A 22,024-nucleotide genomic window follows, 5' to 3' on the forward strand; every position below is an offset into this window, starting at 1 on the left:
TCATGAAGCTATTATATATATAAAAGTATTAAAATAATTATAGATAGTACTACTTTTGTTTGACTAACGAAATAGATAAAGTACTTCAAAATTAAATATTCCTCCTGATTAATTCTGCACGAATATAGTTAATATTTATACATCCAGCGTTACGATAAATCCATGTAATTTTTTACATGGAATTTTTTAAATTTTTTATGATTTATTTTTGTTTAGCAATTTGAAAAGTCTTTTTTCATTATTACTTGCTCTAGTTTCAAAATATTTGTATTTTTATCTTCATTAAACATCTAAATATTTAAATATCACTGACGGCCGAAGACAGATAATCATGAACGTATTAAAATTTCAGATTTCATATAGAATAATCACGAATAACGTTTCTGCATACAAAATGTACATCTATAATCGTAAATATCTGTAATTAAAACTTCTAAATCTATTCCTTAATATTTAGTGCCAATGACGATATACGGAACGGATCCATCTGAACAAAATGTTTAGGTTTGTAGAATGATAGAATGTAAGGTCGTAAAGAATCGCTTCTGATCGTTCTTTTCTCTGGGAGAAGCGTCTTTCAAACGTATCGCAATCGCAATCACCGTGTCGACGATAGGGAAGATCTTGGCGCGGAATCGCGCGCGCGAGAAAGAGAGAGAGAGGAGGAATTCCGCGACGCGAAACACAGTAACCGGCCACGCGTTCGCGGATTCGGCATTAAAACTCCCAGGGTCATTGACTGGTGCAGCGTTAGTTTCATATAGCGTCACGTACCAATCGCGGCGTCCACGGATGTGGTCGCCGTTTGCGCGTGGGAGTTATTAAAAGCCAAACGAAATCCGGCGAGAAAAAGCACAGCCGCGGTTAAAAAAGGAACCGAACGCGCGTTGCCATCGTTCGTTCCGTCGGGGGTGTCACGGACAGTTCTTCTCTTTCCCTCCACTCCCTTTCCCCCTCGAGCAGCGCGTTCGTTCAAGGGAGACGGAGAGAGAGAGAGAGAGAGAGAGAGAGAGAGAGAGCCAGACTTTCATCTTAAAAAACGCGTACCTTCCCCGACGCGGCTCGATACGATGACGCTCTCTTTTCTGAAACAAGATAATTGAGACATCGCCTTTGCGAGAAAACGCGCGCGAGACATTCTCGCCGCGCGGTATTTTGGCGTCAGACATTTCAGGCCTGAACAATTTTTAGAATCCGTCTCGCCAATACATTATTAATACACTATTGAACATTATTGAAAGAATTTATGATAACTTAGAAACAACCTTGACGCGCAGCTATAAATCTTTATTTATTATTTAAAAATCTTAGAAAAATTTCATGTTATCCTTGATCACGCGAATGACTAACAGTTACTTACTCCATGTAGTGTGTCAAATCGACAATGTCGCAGATGATTTGTAGCGTGTTAACCTAAACCTTGCAAAGGCTGAGGAATTTAATCTCAACCACGCTTTCCTTCCTCTCGGATAACAAGTACGAGAATTGACAGTGGGCCTTGCCACAGCGGTCAGCTGACTGACTGATAAGAACCTCAGGAAGATCCACTAATGGTCGTGATAATCAGACGTTTTGACGTTCCTTGCTTGTTAAAATATATTCTATTCCACAATACTGATTTCTTTTCAGTATGATATAAATAAATAAATTATTGGATAATATTTTAATTTAATTATTTAATTGTTTCTATCAAAAATTAATTTTAAAAATTTCTATATTATTTCATGAAACGTACAATACTACATGAAACAATTTGTTATTCAAATTAGTTATCATCAAATTATAATATTTTACTTGGAATATTTAAAAAAATATATATTGAACATTAAAAAAAAATTATTAAATGATTAATCCGATCTAAAAATTAAATTGTTACCATTTTCCTGTTGTAACTATTAATCATTTAATTTTATTATTGTCAGAGTTACTATAAAACATGTTAAAATAATTTTTTTAGATATGCTGCAAAAACTTTTAAGCAATCTTGATTCCATGTATGAATTTTTATCTTTGAAATCAGAGTGATAACATCTAGTTACTAGTTTTCCGTTGTTATGCGATCATATTTCAAATGTCTGTGTGACAGGCACACGGTAGCTGCTTTTTCGTTTTCTTTCTGATAGCACGATTTACATAGCGAGAGATGCACGAACAACTAAACAGAGTTGTGCATCCTCATTTCCGAGGCGAGCAACGAAATAGTAATAAAAGAAAACATCCGAGAAAGATTACATACATAGAAAAAGGAAAGAAAAAAAGAGAAATAATCTAAAAATACATAAACTTTATGAAAAAGCAAATAGTATTTAAAAGTATTTTATTTAAAAACATTAATTTAAAATAGAATAATATTTTTATGCGTACTTAAAGGCACAGATATTACATTTTGATACATAATAAAGTAACGCTACATTAAAATAAAGAGCGAAGTGGGAAAAAAATAAAAATGCAATAAAATACACATAACGATGAATGGGCGAGAGAGAGAGACAGAGTTAAAACTAACGAGTAGATAAAAATTTGCGGTCCCTATCGCAATTAGTACAATATAATACGGCGCAATTTATTTTTAAAGGTCCAGTTACGAACGTCAATGGGAAAAGATAAAAATGTACACGATTGTACAACGACGAGGAGACGAGGAGTAAAACGGTAAAAAAAAAAAAAAAAATTCATATTCACGGCACACTAAAATATTTAAATAATATAATTATTATTACCCTCTATTACCTCTTTATTACTGAATTGTTCAGTCGCGATAATATTTTCCCGCAGACCATATACGGACGTAAGTGTGAATAATCAACACAACTCCCGAGGTCCCTTTGACACCCTCCCTATGTTTCGAATGCCTAAGGCTTAAAACGCGATAAGAAAGAGGCACGCACGCACGCACGCACGTGCGCGTCCACCGGGGCGCACCGCGATCGTGCGTAGAGAAGTGCGCGTAGTTGCGCGCTCGTAAGTTGACCTCGGGCAACTTTCACCGCTGCGCCGGAACGCCGACTGCGGAATATACGCCGTTACCCCGTTCGCTCTGTGTGTGCACGCTCGTTGAACGTAATTTATGCACATTGCGTGCGATCATGGTCTCGCCGAGACCCGCACTTTGCATGGGTCAGGTACATACGCGACGAGAGGGGAGGTTGGGCCCAGGGTCGGCCTAAGGTGACGTCGTAAAGGAAAAGAAAAGAAATAAAAGTCTGACGGAGAGGAAGAATTATATCTACGTAATTTTTCATCTATACGAGAAAGGTAGGAATATTTGTAAAGTAATTATCATTCCGCTAATAGTATAACTATAAATTCTAATAAAATGTAATCAAGCAGTTTGAATCTCGATTTTTTTTTTTATACATTTCTATAATATGTGTTTTTATACGCGAATCAAATGTTCCCGAGTTGCTATTGAAAAAGTAATTTTTTTTTAATATTTATATATATATATATATATATATATATATCTGTAATGTGTAATGTTTATATATATTTTATTCTGAAAAAGTTCCAATGAAAAAATTCCGATTATTTTCATGAATCATTGTTTTATCAATAATACCGATTTTAGAAACACAATATTGAAAAGACAAAACGCATCTGAAGGATTAAAGTTTCTTTGGTTTATAATCGTCCCAATTAAGATAACGTAAACATCGGCCCTGATTGAACCTCGAACACTCGCATTTAATGCATTTTATCTTCTCACGAACGTAAATGCGTACTTTCCTCAACGAAAGGTTTTACGGAATCTTAGGAGAGTGATATGCGTCTTCAACGGAAAATTTGATGGACGTTTTAATGCTCGCGCGGATTTATGACATGCTCGGCGTAGTTCTTCCGTATTCAATGATTTGTGATGCACTCCTGCGCGATCAGTATATTTTATATATCAAACATATTGCATATCTATTATTCAGTCTCATACATGATTAGTGTGAAAATAAAATTGTATTGTAAATTAAATGAATTTAATAGAAAGGTAAGAAAAGATCTCTAAAAAATCCATTTCTAACTAATCCTAGATTCTATTATATTGATGCAGTTTATTCCGAAATAATGAATAATAATTATAATTATAGCAATCTTTATATTATAAATGTAGAAAATCCTTTTTATTATTGTCGTGCGAAATAAAGTGTAAAAAATAATAGAGAGATAATAATAATGATGTTAAAAGATATATCCATAAAACGCTGCATGTACCAATTTGGGAAACTATTTTAAATATAAATTATGATTAAAACATGCTATTTTCGCTAAGTTCATTAACTTACCTGATGTAAAGTGTTTTTTGGTATTATTAATCTCTTAAAATATGATAAGCGGAGGATCGAGTAAATGAAACAATATCAGTTCCGTTGCATGCTCTTTTATCAAACAAGCGAATGTAATTTATTGTATTATATAAAATTATGAATGCGATTTAATGTTATATAAAAATGTTATATAAAATTGAGACACAATAAATTGTTCGAATTGACAGTAAGGAAAAGCGTCGTGTGGTATTTTCATTGGTGAAAATTAAGTAATCGCAGGTATAATCAAAGCGAAATAATTCTCTAATGTAATTATTAGTTATGGTAACTTTAAGATATTTTTTATGATAATCCTCAATCATACAATAACAACTAAACATATTACTTGAGTAACGAAAACTACAATCGAACGCGCAAGATAAAATCGAATTTAATACAATAATTCTCGATTGAGATTTTTATTTTTAATAAAAGCAAAATGTACGATGAAGTGCGAGTTAAAAATTATGACAGTAGAAACGCTGAAGTACAAATTATTTCTCGAGTCTAACTTGCCATTGATTATTAGTCAATAAATTTAACTAGCGATATCGCGACAGACGCAATGCATAACTTTGCAAAACGTCTTTCGATATCGTTAAAGTCAATCGTCTTTCACAAAAGTTTCTCAGTGAAAAGATTATAGCTTTATAAATAAAGAATTGGCATCGTACAGTGACATTCACGATTTATATCTTGAATATGCGTAATATCTTTGTAAAATCTGTATTTCGTGTTGTACTATTTGATTTACGAAATTTTTAATTAAATTTTTATAAAAAATAATTCAAGTTTGTAAAAAAATTTTATAATGAGAAAATGATTTCAATGATTATTTAAATGCACACGACTTGTGTGTATATAAATAATTTTCACGATGAGGTTCTCAAAATTGTTATCGAGTATATATCAAATCAAATGCGTGATTAACTAAATACGAAATAAAATCAATAAATTAAAAATAGTTGAAAAAGTTCACTCCGTTAAGGACTGAACTCCAATTTGTTGTAATTATCAAATAAAGCAACTGAATTATCTTTAATGTCAGTTGGAAATGTTGGAAAAGATCTGTGCAAGAGACGATTCTTGCTGCGAGTAATACTACATGTGTCAAGCAATGTCTTGTATAGCGCTTTAACATAATCTTGATATTATTATCAACAAGGTTCTAGCTTAAGCTACATAGTTGACATTATCAGCTCGATGTACGTTTTATCGCAACATGTTGCGACACAACAGGTAGAGATATTTTACACGGAAATAAATATATATTTAATGTATACATATTTATAACAAAGTAGTAGTCGAATTAAATAAAGAAATTTTTATTTATGATTTTACCGTATAATTTATCATTATAAATATACAAAAATGAAAATAAAAATATATGATTAGAATCTAGAAATTAAATTAATCTAGAGATTAAAATTTCAATGTGAAAGTCTCATCTCAACTTTCGTTTTATTATAACTCGCATATATGTATTTCTATCGTGAGAATCATCACTTATAAAATCAGGATTTATACATCATTTATCAACAAATCCAATACACGCGAAATAAATCTCGCTTTGCCTTTCTCGCTTCGCACAATTCCTCCTTTTTCTCGTTTTGCGAAATCTCTCTCTCTCTCTCTCTCTCTCTCTCTCTCTCTCTTTCTCTCTTCCCCTCTCTTTCTCATTTTCAAATCTATTCGATCTCGAGTAAGAGGTTCCTTCTCTAGTTCTGTCAGAACATCACTATCGAGGCTCGATGTTCGCGACTCGTGATCGAGCAACCGCGACGAGGATCATGACTATCGTGACGCGGAAGTCGAGCTGGCCGAAAAGAAGTGCGGAGCCCGTGTCGGCTCGTTCTTCTGCCTCTTTCACTTCTTCAGCATCCTTCTTTTCCTCGTCGGGGAACTCCATCCCCTAACAATTTTCATAAGATCTCTTCTTTCTTCAATTCTCAATTCTTAAAAATCTCCTTCAATGCATGTAACTGATCGAAACTAATTAATTTAATTTAAAACCGAAAGAAGAGAGAAAAATTTTCAAAGATAAAAAATATTGTTAGCAACAAGTATCTTCTTATTGATGCATGTATTTTCTCATTGATGCACTGATTTAATCGCATTTAATAATTATTTGCTCATCTTCTTACGTAACTCTTTCATACTTTTGACAAATACATTTTTCTCATAGTTTTTCAATGACTCTTGATTGATGCATGAATTCTTTATATAATTCTAATGAATTTACATTTGTCGACAAGCGAAAAATACTTCCACGTATTTCGCGATATGATTTCACCATACGATTCCTTTATTTTCCAATCATCTTTCGCCTCAGATACTATTTTATTAATTTAACGATATTGATTTTTTTCTATATATAAAATTTTTGTCTGCAATTTTTTCTTAGTGTCTCGTGCTAAAGAGACTCGTGCTCGTGCTTAAAAATTAAAACGAGTCCAAACTTATTTCATTCTGTTCTAATCCATCCTCTTTTGCTCTTTGTTATGGCGCGTATCGATGTACTTGCATGTAGATCTGCAGTCACGTGTGTGTGTGTGTGTGTGTGTGTGTGTGTGTGTGTGTGTGTGTGTGTGTGTGTGTGTGTGTGTGTACTGCGGAATCATGAATAGGCACCGCGTAGCATTGTAATGCGTATACTTGCACGTACACGTGGAGGAGGCGGACACGCTCGTCGACGACGAGCCAGGACGTCGTGTAACAGTGGGTCACTAGTGAAAGTGCCTAAGCGGTGAGATGATTGCAGTTGCGCCGCGCATAACGGGATAGTTTAACGGGGAGGGGGTTGACTTCGCTTCCTGGTGCGACTGCCGGGGGACGCGGCATTGCACCAGGCGCGGTGTCGCAGCACGGCACAATTTTTTCTGCCGAATATAATGACAGTCTCTAAACGTCCAGGATATTACCGTTGGATACTCTTTCTTAGATACCTGAGCGGTCACGATGAACGTATTCATTACAGTTGTTTCTCCCGCCGTAATAGGCCGCTCGGCGAATAATTGCACGTGCAGAAAATTGTTTTAGCGCTACTGGGCGCCCTCTTCATTGGCTAATGCTCCCTCAAGCTCGTTTCTTCTCCTTCGGAGGAGAGAAATATATATATATATATATATATTATATATAATATTTTATATTATAATATATATATAAAATAAAACCATATGTATATATAATCTGTAACTTGGAATTATGACCTTTACTAGGAGCGATCTCGCCGTGGCTTCTCGTGAAAGTAGCTTGCGATATGCGATATGCGACGACTTTTGTTGCATGGTATTATTTATGGGTTATATTTTTAATAGAGAAAAAGATTTATGTGATTTATAGCCATCAGCATGCAGATGTGTTTAAAAATCACGCACGATAAATAATGTATATTATAATCCTGTGAAAAATTTGTAGTTTAATCCCGATTCTTTTCAATGAACACGAATTAAATAAACGAAGATAATTATATTTTCAAATTAGACTAGAGGAATATTTTGAGAAAGAGAAAGACAGAGAGAATTCATATAACAATTGTGGAAATAGATACGTAGGAAAATAATTTCTGAAAATATGTAACATGCGTGTGATAAAACTCAATTATCATAATTAGCTGTACTGCAAAATTGATTGATATAGACCTTAATTATTCTCTGCAAGTGGAATAGTGACTGTTATGTCGAATGAAAACGCCAAATGAAAACATTCAACAACTGTCGCCGTTTTCTTTTTATCGCTCCGATTAATTAACTCCGTACAAACGCGCATACCAGATATATTCCACAATATATTTATTGCCCCTATTTCTATTTTTTCAAATAATTTTTAAAAACAATTTCTTTAACATTCATAAGTTTTAAAAGTCGAGTGATTAAACGTTGATCTCCAAATACTCTTTATTCAATATTTTTTTAACGGCTTCGAAAAAAATTTAAGAGATCAATCTGAAAATCACCTAAATGACGAAATCCTTCATTATATATCGATACGCGCTACAGTTAGCGTAAAGAGCGAAATCGGTCAAAAACTGACATAATCGAGATATGCGAAATCCGTTCGTAACGAGGAAGAATGTTACGAGTGAGCGCAGAGAGATTTCATCGGCGTGACGTGCGCGCGTTTCCTCGTTCCGGGGGCCCGGCTTCATAATTCATCCTCGTCTAAGGCTTCCTAATCCTTTGCTCCCACGGGGAACTAGCTTCGAAAATAGTTTCACGTTGCGCGAAGACTCTCAGTGCTCCACACGGAAATCGTCTCTTACCGATCCGAGAACTCTCCACAATTTGTACGAAGGTGGTGAGAATAGAGAGGATCGTTAATTTTTCACGAGGGTCCAGTACGCGAAAGTTGAACAGAGAGAGAGAGAGAAAGAGAGAGAGAGAGAGAGAGAGAGAGAGAGAGAGGGATTCTGCATCTGCTTTCGTGCCTTTTTTCAAATTCTCTCATATTAATCATTATTATATCCTAGTATCTAATACAAAAAGTATAATTATAGAAAGTGTAATTTTTAGTAAGAATATTTTTTATAGTTTTTATAGACTAATACGTTTTTAAATTAAAAAAAAAGAATCTAAACATAATGAAAGCAGCCGAGAAGAGAAAGAGGATACAACTGAGAAAGAGAAAGAGGAAAAATTCAGTTTGCTATTTTCCACATATCTGTGCATTTATATTATATCTTTTAGTTATATTATATCTTTTTGTTACGTAAAGATTGATATGAAAGAATTTATAGTGAACAATTTTCTCGTCTCATATATAGACATCGCAAATTCAGTCGAGTGCCCGGTTGTGTTGTGACACGCAGCAATATCGATAATGGATTTTCAAAACGTAGTTATCTAAGAATCGAGCTGAGTTGAGTAAATATTGTACGAGAATGGAAATTGTGACTGTGACAGGAATGAAATCTATTTATCTTGTTGTTTACATTAATTATTATATCTCTTGTTTATGTGCATTATCCATGCAACAACGTAATTTATTACATAGTATGCCCGTATTTTCTTAAGGCACACTTTGTTTTCTCTGTAGAAACAGAATTTTTTTAATAATAAAAAATATAATGGGTGCAAAATATAATAGAAAAAGTTACGCGAATATTTCTTATCTCACAATATTTTAATGACAAGATAAATAAATAAACACGTAAGAGAGAATAAACATGTAAAGGGAGAAAGCCAAATTATTCTATTCTTTAGAACCGCTTCGAATGATTTTTAACAGAATCGCAATCGTTATCGAAAGCAAAAAATATACGGGGGTGCAACGTAAGGGGGAGGTTTCGAGGAAGAGAATGAAAAATAAGCGAACGGGAAGGGAAGGAAGGACACATTGTTTCACCATGTCAGTGGGTTAATGGCAACGATAAATGAGGACGAAGGACCAATGGGTCCGCCCTGGGGAGAGATGATGATTGCATAACCTTAAATACGTCTTTCCATTTTCGTTCGCGTGCTCTCGTCACCGGATGCGCCGACGCGCCCGGTACGTATTTCTCGTTTCTTTTTAATCCGTCGATACCTCGATATTGCGCTCGCGCGTGCGGTGCGATGTTTTTCTCCCTTTTACATCACCATCCCCCGACCGCCTTTTCCATATTCGCACGTTTGTTGTGTAAACACCGGCAGATGGGAATAACGAGGCGCCCGGACACGAAGGATGGAGAAATATATCGTTAATATCCCTTTGTTTGCGCGAGTAGTGTCCTTTGTAAAAAGCGTTATACGGATTACGTCGCGTCGGGAAAAGAATTTCGCCTTTTTACACGCGCGCGTTTACGCGGCATTTACGCGTCGTTATGAGAGATGTCGAGCTGCCACGTCTCCAAAATTACGAAATATGTAAGTAAACAAATCGCGAATCTTAACAAAGAGTCAATAAAATTAGAAACAAAAAGAGCAGGAAAAACCGTAATAAATTGAGGTAAAAACCGAAGTATTTAATTATATATTCCTATTTTTATCTTTTCGGTGGCCGAATAGATTTTTTAATGCGCTACCCTCGAAACTGAAACATGAATAAGAACGGTCGACATCGGGATGGGCGGGCAGGTGGAAAAATGCCGGGGCCGCTTTTACGGCGATACGCTTTTACAAGCGCGCAGGCAAACGTAAATTTATAAGGAATAAAATGATATGACACGTGCTGGATGCGAGCACGCCTTTGGTGTGTCGGTAATCATACATCACTCCTCCACTCTTCCACCGACGACCGCCATCGCTCGTGATGTCTGATCAATGTTGCACAAGCAACTAGTCTGCTACGTGTTCGTCGTATTCTTTCAGTTCGAGAATCAAGGCACCCGATAGCGTGCCGGTGTTTTTTTTTTTTAAAAAAATTCCATCGATAAATTATATCGAGAAAGTTTTTCATCTCGCGGATTACAACGCTAAGATTTGTGTGTAACGCGAAATATTTCTATTGCCGTAAAATTACATATTTACAATATTTATAATATTTTATATATTATTATTTTATTATTTTACGCAATGTATCATATAGAATTATTAGGACTTTTCGCTGAAGAGACAAGCAGACTGATCAGAGATTTCGCGGTTAAAATTAGTGCGATAATAGGATCTCTGAAAAACGATCGTGTTACTATCGCACGACGTATCTTACGTTATCTATTTCGAGTGGCTGTAAAATGTTCAATTAGCGAGGAGCATGGATTTTAATTACGGGATAGAATGCATGCGTGTGCAAGATACGTTTTTCACCAAGTCATTGAATTTTACCCATTTTACATGCAGATACGGGCACAAGATGTCGGCTCGTTGCACATAATTTATAGCCGTCCGGACTTTTAGATATACCTCGCGTGCATACAAACGGCCAATAGAAGCTGACGAGAAGTGAGATTCTGGCATTCATGTAAAGAGAGCCTCGCGAGGCGAGATATGCATTCTTGCGAATGCACAGAACGGCAGAACATGAGATCCAGCGCGGCAGGTTACCAATCTTGAGGAAGAGAAGAAGGGAGAAAGATGACACGCCAGTGATGACTCGAGTGAATCACATCGGAATACACAACACGGTTGGCAAAGCGTCAAAAGTTTACATAATGAGGAATAAAAATAGACGTATGCGGCGCAAACGTGAGATGCGTTGTAGGTGCGTATGTGCGTGAATATCTGGACGCGGAAGCACACGTGCGGAATTAGCGCATCGATCTCAAAGAGCCCTTATTATAGGCGTGCGTGTTCTCGAAATAAATTCTCGCGGAAAAAGAAAGAGAGACAGAGAGAGAGAGAGAGAGAGAGAGAGAGAGAGAGAGAGAGATGGAGAAAGGGAGGGATAAGAAAGGGAGGAGAAAGAAGACCTTTCGCGGTCGAGCTTCATGTTTTGACATTAAGAGGAAATCGTTCGGAGGAGAGTAAGAAACCCGTCGTTGCAGTCGGCGGTGCATCATAAAGCGAAACCGAGGGACAGTCGAGAAAGAATGACGAGCGAAGAGAGAGAGAGAGAGAGAGAGAGAGAGAGAGAGAATGCGAGAGAAAAAAAGGGGAAAGAGGAGAGAGTGCGCACCGGGGTGTTCCTCGACAGTTCTTCCCCTCCATCTCTCATTGAATGTTTGTTCATTTTTTCCACTCCGCGCCTGTGTGCCCTCCGCCTTGCCGCCCTGCCTCCCTCCCGACCGCGAAACGCCCCCCTCTCTTCCTCCTCCTCCTCCTCCTCTTCATTCCCGCCAACCCTCCCGCCCTTCTGCTCCTTCCTTGAGCCGGAGTAAGGACGGGCATTGACCTCCACGCGGTGTATGGAGCGCTGCACCGAAATACATCGTTGTGCTCGCACATGCGTCCCCCTCTCATCCTCCTTTTCTCCCCCCCGTCTCTCTCTCTCTCTCTCTCTCTCTCTCTCTCTCTCTCTCTCTCTCTCTCTCTCTCTCTCTCTCTCTCTCTCCCCTCTCTCCCTCCCTCCCTCCCTCCCCCTCTCTCTCTCTGATTATCTCTTCTCTCTCTCTCTCTCTCTCTCCCCTCTCTCCCTCCCTCCCTCCCTCCCCCTCTCTCTCTCTGATTATCTCTTCTCTCTCTCTCTCTCTCTCTCTCTCTCTCTCTCTCTCTTTGATTATCTCTTCTTTCTCTCTCTCTCTTTTTTTGCCCTACGTATGTCTCACTCTCTTCACCACGAGGGCGCGCGGAAAAACCACACGAAGGGCGTGAACGCGCCGAAAAGGAATCCTGTAATAGCACGGCCCCTGTTACGTCCTTCCCCGAGTGCCGAAAAGATTGGAGTACTCGTGCCACGACAATGACTCTCTTTTTTCCCCTTTAAGATCAACCGATGAAGTCAGGCGCACCGTTCTCCTCTCGTCTATTGTTAATTTATCGAGTCCCGGTAAATGCCCGGTCTGTTCGCGAGAATACTACGTCCGTTCATTTTATCAGTATCAAGTTATTCATTTTCTTTCTTTCGAAATCCGAATAAACTACCTTATTTTCAAGATGGAAGGGGATGTAAGAAAATTCAGTTAGGGTAAACTTGGGTTACCTCAACGGGACACTATACCCTTTATCGTCGTCGACGACGACGACGACGACGACGACGACGACGACGACGACGACGACGACGACGACGACGACGACGACGACGACGACGACGACGACGACGACGACGACGACGACGACGACGACGACGACGACGACGACGACGACGACGACGACGACGACGACGACGACGACGACGACGACGACGACGACGACGACGACGACGACGACGACGACGACGACGACGACGACGACGACGACGACGACGACGACGACGACGACGACGACGACGACGACGACGACGACGACGACGACGACGACGACGACGACGACGACGACGACGACGACGACGACGACGACGACGACGACGACGACGACGACGACGACGACGACGACGACGACGACGACGACGACGACGACGACGACGACGACGACAATGACGAAGAGATGCGCGCACACCAGTATGATCGATTCGGTACAGACCAGGAAGCGAAAATTACAGCTCGAATCATTTATGCGTGCATCACAAACTCCCCGTATAATGATTTACGGTAATCACAAGAATTGCCAATTTTTCGTAATATACTCCTTAATCGGACACGGTTGTTGAACTCGAGAAGTATATTGAAGGCTCTGCTCGAAGAATATGATTATCAAGCGATATGGTAACGCCGAAGACCGGCTCGTAAGCAAATTTGTTGGCAGTATCACAATAAACACGAATGGTATTTGTATTATCTTGGAATTACCTTCGAAACTATGACGTCGATCATAAAAGTCTTCCATTTGATTTATGCATATTCATATATTAAAAACGAACTCAAAAATTATACAAAAGATATAATCATCATCTGTGTTAAATGCTATAATTCCCAAGATAACGTTCATATGCATGACACGACAACATTGGTTTAATATCAAGCTTAATAATGTCATTACATCAACGTATTTGCGACATGTGATAATTGCTGTTTAAAAATATCTATATGAAATCTATATTTTAAATTTATAATTTAGTCCTTAAATATTAAACATATTTTATAACTTTACTAACAATGCCGAATTAAACTTTTATTAAGATACGTAGAATATAAATATAGATAATTTTTATGCTATAATAAAATATATCAATTACATCTCTTCTTCGTATCTAATCATCACTTTTACTAATAATGTTATTTATAAAATTATTGTTATTATTATTGTAGAATACAAATATCAATAATTTATCCTATAGTAAAATGGTATATCGATTACGTAATCCTTTCTTGTATCTAATCATCATCAATTGAAACCAATCGACAAAATCAATAGATCTTCATTGTCACAAGCTTTATTCCTATTCCGATCCTGCACGAGAGCCTCGTTATCTCGTCGCGAAATGACACTCGAATCGGTGACCTAGGCCAACAGAATCGCGCGCGAGGTGCAACAACACCACGACGACGACGACGACAACGACGACGACGACGATGGCGACGGCGACAATGACAAATTCGTTAGGACAAGAGAGAGAGACCGAAAGGGAAGAACACTCGTTAAGCCGTACGTTATCGGTCGCACATATCGTGAAATAAAAAATTCAGACGTCGCTGTCCAGGGAGGCCCGTCGAAATTACGTTGCGAGACCAGAAAGCGCGGGGACCACAAGGGGAGGGACGAGGAGGGGAGGAGGGAGGGCGCGACACAATCGCTGCATTATGGGCGCCGCGGCTGCCAAAAGGCTGGCCGGGTTCAACGACCTCCCGATGCACTCCGAAACTCCTTTCCTTCCGCTCCTTCGCCCTCCCTCCCTCCCTCCCTCCCTCCACGAGGCCGCCGATCGATAAAGCCTGACCGTGAAAACGCGACGAATGTGCACGCGGCGACGTCCAGTCGATTTTCAGGGCCCCCCTCTCTGGTTCCAATCTCTCTCTCTCTTTCTCTCTTCCCTCGTTCTCTACTCCGTCCTGCGTCGCTTTAAACCACACCACTGGTGATCCTCGTCCTGCGCATAGGTCCACCGCGTCAGATCCCTCTCTCTGTCCTATCACGATTCTCTTTCTCACTCTGCCTCTTCTCAACGTTGCATAGCGTACATGCATCCCCGGTCCTCTTCGGATGTGAGAGAGAGAGAGAGAGAGATTCGTGCATCCCCGCTACGCCTCGTGAATCTTCGAGGCCCTTCTCCCTTCTCTCCTGAAGACGTAGCACAACGTCGCGTCATCGCGCGACGACGGCCGCGGGGCACGTCGAAATCTCGTCGCGTCGCAGACGGAAAGGCACCTCCATCCGTTTGGAATCTAACCGCCACGAAGATTATAAGGTCGCGACGGTGGTTCTTGAGGAAAGAGAAAAAGGGGGTATGGACCGGTTTAAACGAAAGGCGAAAATGAGGTAGATCTCGGCGACGAAAAAGAGAGAGAGACAGAGGGGAAGGGGGAGGGGGCAGGTCGAGGACCTGAATGATTATGAGATGGGCGGATAGTACGCTGTGATGGCGGCCTGATGAACTAATACACATGCTGCATCGGTGACATCAATAGCACGTCGATTAGTGAGCAATTTAGCAAAATATTATTAGATAATAGAGTATCTGCCTTCTGAATAAAAATGTTCCATGTGTTTTAGGCAATAAATAAAGTTTTCTCAACTACCGTTCAGTTAAATGAAGAAATAAGAAACTTTCGAATCATTGATAAACGATAAATAAGAATAAATAATCGCTTTGATATATTACGTTATTATATCTATGCTACCAACAAAGCGATATGAGAAATACGAGAAATTAAAAAAGAAACAAATCTGACAGGTTTGTGTATTCAATACTCGCTGTACTTCTATTTTTTTTTTCTTTTTTTTTTCCTGGAGACAAATGCCTTGTATGTATCGATGACATGATGGCAATGAATTGATTTATAGAGTCGAATGGAAAATCAGTATGATCCTCCCATAATTCACATAAAATTAATATCGAGTAATTCAACACGTGGGCACGTGTTTTACAGAAACAATTTAAAAAAATTAGTAACAAATTGCTTAATTATTCAGAGGGGAATTACATTAATGCGAATTACACCAGGATGCTAAAGGATAATTGAATCGTGCGGTTTGACCGAAATGTGTCAGTGCCATTTCACACGCATAACGATTTTGCAAAGAAAGTTTGATTATTTTCGTATGATTATTGACGCGAGGATGTTATGTAAAATAAATGTTTTCAGACGCTGTGCCGCAACCGGCACTTTATTGATCTTGATAATGCGTATACGATGACTCAAAGTACACGCATGTGCGTTTCGTCTGCCGATAGAGCGAACGGATAAAAATATTTCACCAACAGAAAAGTACAAGACAGTTCTGTGCGCGACAGGTGGTATGTGGCACGTGGAATTATGAATGAACTGTGAAAATCGACTTTTTGGCGATAACGCGAAAAATATCAATGTGTGAATAATTAGTCGCTTATTATTATAATCGCGTATTTAAATAAATATATATAGTGTATCGAATCGATTAAAACATTTATTCCTTTTTTTCCTACGTGATTTTAAAAATAATGGATCAACGAATAAAAACATTTTTAATTAACCCGACACGTGTGATATTCTTTTCATTTTTTTTATGCTAATAAAATATGCTAAGTGATACATATTTCCGTGATTTTATAACTTTTATTCATGTGATTATTTACGATTTAGGTAATTAATGCGAATGATGAATACAATAATCGCTTTTTATAATAATTATTGATTTTATTATTACTAAATGTGTGTCACACATACACATTACCTTACCTTATAATTATAAACCATCTCCGTAAACATACTTCTTTAAAAGAGCGAAAACAATTTCAAATCAATTTTTGTTATTCTCATTATTTAACTTTTAACGCGGTTTCTATCCCAAACAAGCAAAATGTTCGGAATATTTCCATGTCTCTGGCCACAAAGTCTGATTACCACACTCTCTCTCTCTCTCTCTCTGTGTTCGCTTTATTCTCGCGTTCTTTCTCTCTCGTTAGATCTGCACAATACGAATAAGCGATCACTCGGTCGTGCAGATTGCTCTTGATGCACGGTGCTTACCGCTTTAAGCCTCTCTGAGAACAACGCGCAACCATGAGAGAAAAAAAAGAGGAATCTTTTGCGTTTTGAGTAGAGAGGCTCATGAGAAGCTTGTGCCTCCATTTCCTCTGATAAACGGAAATAATAGCCACCGCTGTTGCTGTTAGAACGTCGCCTCTCTATTTAGGCTCTTTGCTCTCGTTCACCCTCGCTCGTGATCCTCCCCCAAGTCCCGTATACGGTACGAGAGACCCTTATCGTTACACCTGAAACACCCATCGGTCTGTCCGGCGTGCATGCCGAGAACCATCTTGCATGCCGCTCCGGCCGGATCGAAGAGGCCACGGATGGGACGAGAAGTCACGTGCATCTCACGGCATACAGACACGTGGTAACGTATACGGTGCGGTGATATCCCGTCGGGCGGTGCACCACGTTCTGCATCTTATCCAGAATTCGTTAGGAATATTGCCTAGCCCGGCTGTCTGGTTCTCTCGGCGGTCTACGCGATATACAGTCTAGGATAGGTTTACCAGCAGTGGAGTAGACGAGAGGGAAAGAGAGCGAGAGAGGATGGAGGAGAGGAAACGAGAGCAAGAGAGAAAAAGAGGGGGAGAGGGGGAGAGAGAGAGAGAGAGAGAGAGAGAAAAGGAGAGGGAGAGGAATTCAGCTCCATCTGTCGGAGATGCATAGTTGTATTGGCTCTTCGTACGAGTGTATGTATGTTTATATGTGTATGTGTATATACTCGCAGTGTAGACAGGTCGTTGACCTCGCGGCGCGCAGCACTCTGCGCTACACGTATTCCAAACTACACACAAAACACACAAAGCTGACGCTTTACAGGTCGTTTCGAATTTAATCTGACGAGTCTTCCACGCACGAGGAGGAAGGGTAGAGCGGGGTTGCATGCGCAATCGGCGACCGATGAAGAAACTAGCCTGTCTCGCAAAAGAGAACGCGGGGGGAGGGAGGGGGGTGAGGGAAGGTGAGGGAAGAGGAAAAAAAAGGGATTTAAGACATAGTGGCGCGAGGGACCGACGACGACGACGACGACGACGACGACGACGACGACGACGACGACGACGACGAGGGGCGTGAATGGGTAAGACGGAGAGAGCGGGACGATCGATCGGTTACAAAGCGAGCGTAAGATAGCGGGATTGGCTCTCAAGAGGAAGGAACGATCCTCCTTGGCTGCTTCCGGCGCGACCTCGTAATACCGATCGCTTCTTTTGTCTATGCGGGAGTTACATAATTCTTTCCCCCAGCCCGTATTCTCGGCTCGGTATTGCCAGCTCGTTCTGCCCTCATAAGTTCCCCGCAACCGAATTTCGAGTCGATCGCCCAATGATTTCATCCGCCGTGAACTTGATCGTATCATCCCACGATTTTTACAGAGTTATAATAACTAACAGATCATTCTTTCATCTTCTTCCTTCGAATTAAGTTCTTGAAATGCGATTTTTTTTTTATTAATAATATAATATTGCACTTTATTCATTGAAAATTATTTATTAAACATAATATTGCACTAAATTTTATTAAAATTTTTTTTCCTTCAAGTTGCTTTTATTTATTGTTTTGAAAGGTTGATTTAAGAGATATGTTAACAGGTCGTCATTAGATTTATTGAAAAACTTCAAAGTTTCAATTTAAGCGGGAGCCTAAAACTTTGTGCATGAGACTTCAACTCCGAAGGAACGACCTAATTAATCACAGCTGCAAAACATCGTGATGTAACGCGATCTAAGCCGAAATTCCGTCGATGCCGTTAGGTGTGAAATGCAGTCGCAGAGACCGCGGTTTCTTACGCGATTCCGGCAGACGCAAGTACGTACGGCGGAAACCACTTGTACTGCAATGGTGAACACACTTTCTTCCTGTAATTCCGCGATGGGTCATCGGCGGTGCAAGTCAGCACAGGACATTGACGCTTACTTTCTATAATTAAGCTGAAAACCACATACGGACGCGCATAGGAACAGCATTGTTTCTAATCTTATATCTGATTGGACATCCGTCGCAGCCTCAAAGCATTCTCGCATATATGCCGGCCATTGCAATATATCGCACACGTTTATTTAAGATTTAATTTTAATGGCTTTTCTTCATCATACTACTTTCTCTCAAACAAATATATTATAATAAATTAAGCCTAAATACACATATTAATTTCGCTTATGTGAATTGTTATTATATAAATGATGATTTTAAATTACAAGATTGTAATATAGCATTTTTTTTATTTTAGGCTTGAGTTTCAGGGGAAGTTTAATAGATATTATTATATTCTTATTAAGCAATATTTCTGAAAACTAGAACAACACAAGCGCGTGGCATGCATTCTTATTTCCTATCACCATGTAGTTTTTTTAATCATAAATATATGAAATCAAATATATTAAATTTATGGAAATATGATGTATGAATTCTTAATTTTAAACAATTCGCGTAATCGGCATGAAGATGGATAAACCGTCTTTACGACACGAACATTGAAATACATTTAAAATACTGCCGCATACTTCTCGGCCTCGTTAGCCCCGTTGAAACAGGAAATTTCGACGAAGCCGCGTTTTATCGCGTCCAAGTTAATAATAGACCGTTGTCGCCGATAGTCGTAAGTTTCACGCAAGAAGAAATGATGACGAGGGGTACCGGGGCAGCTGCTCCACCGCTGACATCGGTGCGATGTGCGATAGCGCGTTGCGTGTGTATGACACGCGCACGGGCAAACACGTGAAAACAGATGTACGCGTAATCGTATGTACGCACTCGTAGAAAATTTATCGTATCTTCGACGAACGTGAGACACAGATACAACAATCTCTGTATCGTATGCTACTTTCAACCGTGCTTTGCTGACACTGAAATAATAATAACGTTGCTTTCAATCGTTTCTTGATCCAATAGCGAATTAATTGAATTAACATGTAGAAATTTAATATAAAAAGTAAAATATAAATAAAAATAATATAAAATAATATAAAAAAAAATTTATCGATATGATATCTCGACGAGATAAATCTATCTGTTGTGTGACCAATGCTATTTACAGCTATCAAAAATAATATTTTCTTCACAGAAAAATCCACGTAATAATATTATTTACATATTATATTTTAATATTCTTATAATATTAAACAAATATTACGTTATATCACCGTCTGGAAACTAAATAATATTAACATGTTTTTTTTTATTGTTTTATTTATTTATTTATAATTAGTGAAGTGGATATTTCGTTATCACACGTTTATCGTTGTTTCAGCTTTCTATTTCTATCTCCTTTTTACTATAAAATTTATCTTGCAATCTATTTTGCGATTATGTGCCGTGGGAACCTCACTGCGACCTATTTTTCAAAAATCTCGCAGCTCATCGGCGCCGCGCGTGAAAGTTCTTATCGATCGTGGAAATTTTTTTAAATTCGCCAGCGAAGCGCGAGACGGGGAAATACGTACGTGTCAAAGGCCGGCCCTGACCGGTTGGTACCGGCGCACAGTGGCGTGCGGATAGCCGTTGGCGTGCACAACGCCAGAAATTGGCGGTTAAGAAAGCTAGGCTAAATCATATCCTGTCATAATTGCTCGTAGTTTAACCTAATTCCTGTCCGCGGCCCACGCGGCCACCCACAAGGCACTTTTGTTTCTCAGTCCGATTCAAGGATATCGCGATCGATCTGGTTGCGAGAGATCGGTCCATTGATCGAATTAGCGCAGCGTTACGTGAGAACATTTATCGCGGGTTTACGTTTAATATAGAGAAAATGATCGATGCTCGTTATATTTTATAAAAGAAAGAAGATTGTTCCAAATATTCGATATGGAAAATTCAAGGCGGATATATGTATTTCCCATGTCGGAGGGGGAGGGGAGGAGAGGAGAGGGGAGGGGGGAGGGCGTGAGAACCTGAGATCTGATCTTTACTACAAACGCATGGCGTTTCAGGAGGGGCAAGTATGTTCCTAGTCCATCAAATCTCCCCTTTTCCCCGTTCTAGTTGCGTTTCTCGCGAGCTCTCCTTGAACGCAGACAATCGAACGACAGGACAAAGGCGTTGATTAAAAAAAGGGGGTTTAATCCTTGGATGCAGTTGGCCGTAGGGTAGATAGGTAGGTTGTTAGGTTGCCAAGCGACAAACCGTGCGTTGACCTACCCTATCGTTCGTCACGAGTGCAACGTGTACATCGTTGTCATGGATACTGCGTATCCCTGCAGCTGAGAAACGATCATCTTCGAGTTGTTACGCATACTGTCATCATGAGAATTTTTTAATATCGATCCGATGTCTCTTGGCATAGGCTAATAAAAACGTCATCGGATCATCGGATCAAATACCAAGCATAAGCAAATTTATAAAAATTTATTTTATTTTATTTTTTTTTTTTTATTTTACGGATAACGATTTTCAACGCATTGCATATTACATAAAACGTTTCATCAGAAAATTGAATCAATATTTTTAATTTTTAAATTTTCGAGACACAGAACGATAATCATTTTCCGAATTGAAAAAATGCGTGAAAATCGTACGTAATCTTCATTTTACTAAAATAACCGTCGTTTTGTTGAAAATGATTTCAACTTGGCTGGTGATATCGAAATGAGCTTCCGTCCCATCCGCTTTCACGGACAACTCCGAAGTTACCTCGCGAATTTCCATTACGAGCGCTCTTCTTAGACAATTGGCAGAGCATTGGCAATGCCCTTACCGCCGCAGCCCTACGTCCGGCAGCTTCGTAGCCATTAACGTGCAACGTCGCCCGGGCGAGGAGAGAGACGCGGCATGCACGCGCTTGCCGTCGAGGATCGCGAAATTCCATTGCGCTTGATGCAATTACGCGCGAGACGACGGAGACGGGAGTGGCGGTTAAGGAGGATGCGTCTGTAACGGGCTGCTGTCTGCCGATCTCGTGCGGGCCGATTCAACGGCCAATCCGCCCGTTTGAAAACTGTATCTCGGGCACCGCCGAGTTTCGAAGTCTTGTCGATGCACTCGCGTCTCTCCACCCTCGCCGTGTTCTCGCGTCCGTCCCCGCCGATGCGGTACCACACCTCCCTCTCACCTATCACCCTCAGCCAGACACGTGGATATAGCCACGGTCGTATATCGTATAATGCAGCAGACTACCGGTCCGCCGGTCGTAAACCGGGTGCAACGGCATTCTGAGTACCGATGCCGCCACCGC

The 22,024-nt window shown here is 39.6% G+C and overlaps 2 protein-coding genes and 1 long non-coding RNA gene across 18 annotated transcripts in view; 2 read left to right on the plus strand and 1 right to left on the minus strand.

Annotated features, from left to right (window-relative positions):
* The window catches only part of LOC105422678 (uncharacterized), a 194,671-nt gene that overhangs the window by 68,839 nt on the left and 103,808 nt on the right, over nt 1–22,024 (minus strand). The gene's annotated exons all lie outside the window — the stretch shown is intronic.
* Hr4 (nuclear hormone receptor 4) overlaps nt 1–22,024 on the plus strand; it is a 176,800-nt gene that overhangs the window by 33,675 nt on the left and 121,101 nt on the right. The gene's annotated exons all lie outside the window — the stretch shown is intronic.
* LOC112552634 (uncharacterized) lies at nt 13,349–16,177 on the plus strand. Its single transcript, XR_016141110.1, has 3 exons — nt 13,349–15,320; nt 15,395–15,575; nt 15,686–16,177. It is a non-coding gene; the product is annotated as an uncharacterized LOC112552634 (long non-coding RNA).

This window comes from Pogonomyrmex barbatus, unplaced genomic scaffold, assembly GCF_055798465.1.
Source record: "Pogonomyrmex barbatus isolate J1 unplaced genomic scaffold, ASM5579846v1 scaffold8, whole genome shotgun sequence".
Classification (NCBI taxonomy): domain Eukaryota; kingdom Metazoa; phylum Arthropoda; class Insecta; order Hymenoptera; family Formicidae; genus Pogonomyrmex; species Pogonomyrmex barbatus.